The sequence below is a fragment of the Octopus bimaculoides genome, chromosome 1, assembly GCF_001194135.2.
Source record: "Octopus bimaculoides isolate UCB-OBI-ISO-001 chromosome 1, ASM119413v2, whole genome shotgun sequence".
NCBI classification, from domain to species: domain Eukaryota; kingdom Metazoa; phylum Mollusca; class Cephalopoda; order Octopoda; family Octopodidae; genus Octopus; species Octopus bimaculoides.
This window is the reverse complement of record NC_068981.1, coordinates 121,597,468-121,600,625: the sequence shown is the minus strand read 5'-3', so window position 1 is coordinate 121,600,625 and position 3,158 is coordinate 121,597,468.

Sequence of the window (3,158 nt, the reverse complement as noted above, 5' to 3'; positions counted from 1 at the left end):
GTGTAAAAAAATATTTTATAGTTATACACATACATACCCATTTATCATGCGTTCCATATTCTTCACACTATCCTGTTCTCATAACCAACATCAAATTTCGCCTCACCCATTTTCTCACCACCCGTTTCAAGTTTATGCACATATCAGTATTCCACATGCCTACTAACCTGCGCTATTATATATCTACACACACACGGGCGTGCGCACGCACACACACACACACACACACACGTACACACACACACACATAAACGCACACACACACGCACACACACACGCACACATCAGTTCCTTTTATGCTTGGTTCAAGACATGAATACACTGTTATACCAGCATACATACACCCATCCCTGTCTTCTACCATAGAAAAGCAGTCTTACTATATTATAACTTAATCATAATCACTTTTATCATTGTATTTTTATTTTCTGCTTTTGTTTCTAGTTTTAACTACCTCTACACTCTTTTTCCCTGTTGAACGGCTAAGCGCCCAGACGTTATAAAACTTTCTTCTTCCTATAAAGTGTTAAGCTAAAACCTTAAACCACCTGTATTGTTGCTTTAATTGTTGTTTGTATTTACACTACATATGTATAGATAGATGGAGGAAATGGCGCATATATGCATAGAACATATGTTTGTTGAATTAACACCTTTGAATTTGTACTCGCCTGTTATTAGCAAAACCGAGCCACAGTAGAAAGCACTTGCCTATGAGCCCTTTCTCTGAGATAGAATCTGGTAACAAATGTTTTCCATTCTAACTTTTTAACCACGTAGCTATAGCCTCACAGATGTTTAATCTACATTTTCAACTATATTCATTCTTATTTTTACCATCTATCACTACATATTTCGGAAATTGTTGAGTGACAAATGTTTCTGTGTAAAAATAAACGGATCGTAAATTGCTAGCCTCATCACTCATTGTAAACACGAAATTGGAAATTTGTCAACGCAATAAAACACGTATTATTTGGCAAGAAACGACTACAATTCATTACAGTTAGTAAAACACCATGAGCAAAATAACAAAAAATTGGAAAACAAAATACATCTAACATTCCAACGAATATCTTTGTGAGCATTTTATTTTATCATCTAAGATGCTTACCAATGAATATATTAATACATATGTGTGATAACATTTTAAAGACAATAAGTATCATAGAAAGCTATAAGTATCATAGACTAGCTATCATTCAGTTTTATTTAATACATTTTAAATCAACACAGACTATCTTTAATTGTAATTTTTCATGTGAAACATTGAAGAAAAGTAGTAAAGTGTCTATTCCCTTCAATAGTATTGTTTGTCATATTCTCCCAATGGTATAATGGTTGGGAAGGGTATCAGGCTGGTCGCTTGGTCTGTTAGAAATATCAGCCAAATTTTCCTGAAATCATATGTTACCCAATTCTTCATTTAAAAATCTCCACGTATATTGAATGTACACTAATAGGATCATAAAACAACAGACTGGAAAGCTTCTGATCATATATTATATAACCAGATATCAACGGTTGTGCTTTTTAAAGCTTTTCTGTCTTCGTCTTAACGTTTTGCTCCATTCCAAAGATATGAAGAAGTCGCCGCATTCTCAGTCTCCGCAATATGAAACGGGAAATATGGAGTCAAAGCGAAGCATATACGAGGGTGTACATATTACATTCGCAAACCTGTAGTTCAGGGTTCGATCGCATTGAACAGTGCCGAAGGCAAATGTCCTCTTATGTAATTATACTTAACCAATATATGGTCTTAACTAGAAATACATGAATATAAAGCAATGAAAGCTTAAATACCTTGTAAACACAACTTTCCCGGGGGTTATTACTATTATACAACGTCTGTTCTATTTATATATATGTGAGATAAGACCGAATGCTAAAATGCTTATAATCTATTGTGATATAAATGTCTTTTCTTTCATCCTTTTGTTGATTGCACAATTAAATACGTCATAGCATAGAAAGATGGAAAATAGATGATATGCAAGAGAAATATTGGTTTCTTAAACCCGCGTACAAGCAAAAAGTAGTCTATGAAAATGGCACAAATATATTACCGCTTCTTATAGGAACTAAGGAGGCTGTCTCTACACTGTTGCTAAACTGGCTAGAAATGGTGGCCAAATCCCTTTCAAATCATAATCCACCGTCTCAAACAAAAAGAAAAATGATAAAAGATACATTATGTAATGTTCTTCATATAACCCCCCACCAAAAAGAGAGAGAGAGAGAGAGAGAGATAATCACTTCAGAAATTGTATTGCTTCGCATTTTCCTTAACAAGATTTTCAGTAGAGATGGTAAATGTGTGTAACTTAATACTGCGATACTTTTAACTCACTTTTCCTACTACCACCACCACCTATTCGATGAAATATTTAGAAACGAAATTGTTAACAATGTGGTGTCTTTGAATGATTCTCACTCAGCCTGCTTTTAGTGCGTCAGCTTCAGAGATAACGTTCAGTTTTATTAACTTCCGACAGATGTAGCAAACTTTCCTGAAAGCAGTTTCGATAAAGAGGCGGACTGTAATTCCTATATTTCTGTATGTATATATGTCTGTATACATGTATGTCTGAATGCATGTACTTATGTGTACGTATATGTGATTATGGGTGCGGATGTTTCTAAGTGTAAACCCACATGTACATACACATATCTGTCTTGGTGTCTGAATCTGTTTCGACATTTGAACAATAGAGACACATTTGTAATGTTACCATTTATTTCCATTCTTTATAAGCAATGTTTGATCCTTTACGGATAGCAGAAAAATTTTAACTCTATCATCATTACTTCAGAAACTGTTGCTCCTACCGACATACTTTAACAGCCATAACTTCTGGTTAGCGTGGTTCTAAGTGAATAGATCCTAGTTCTAATTTACCTCTGCAATGGGTTCACTTATTGCAATAAATCCATGTGGAAAATGCATTAACGTATCATCTTCCTCTTTAATCTCATATGCATCATGCTCATTTAACGAAGCATTATTTTTCTATTGTTTCTATCACTTCATGGAAGAATGGGACTTAAGATTAGATTCTGCCATAACATCAGCTAATTCCTTTAAGACTTTTCTGTTTTAAATGTTCTATTTGCATTGTCTCGTACATTGCATGTAGCATGCGCTGCATCTTGCA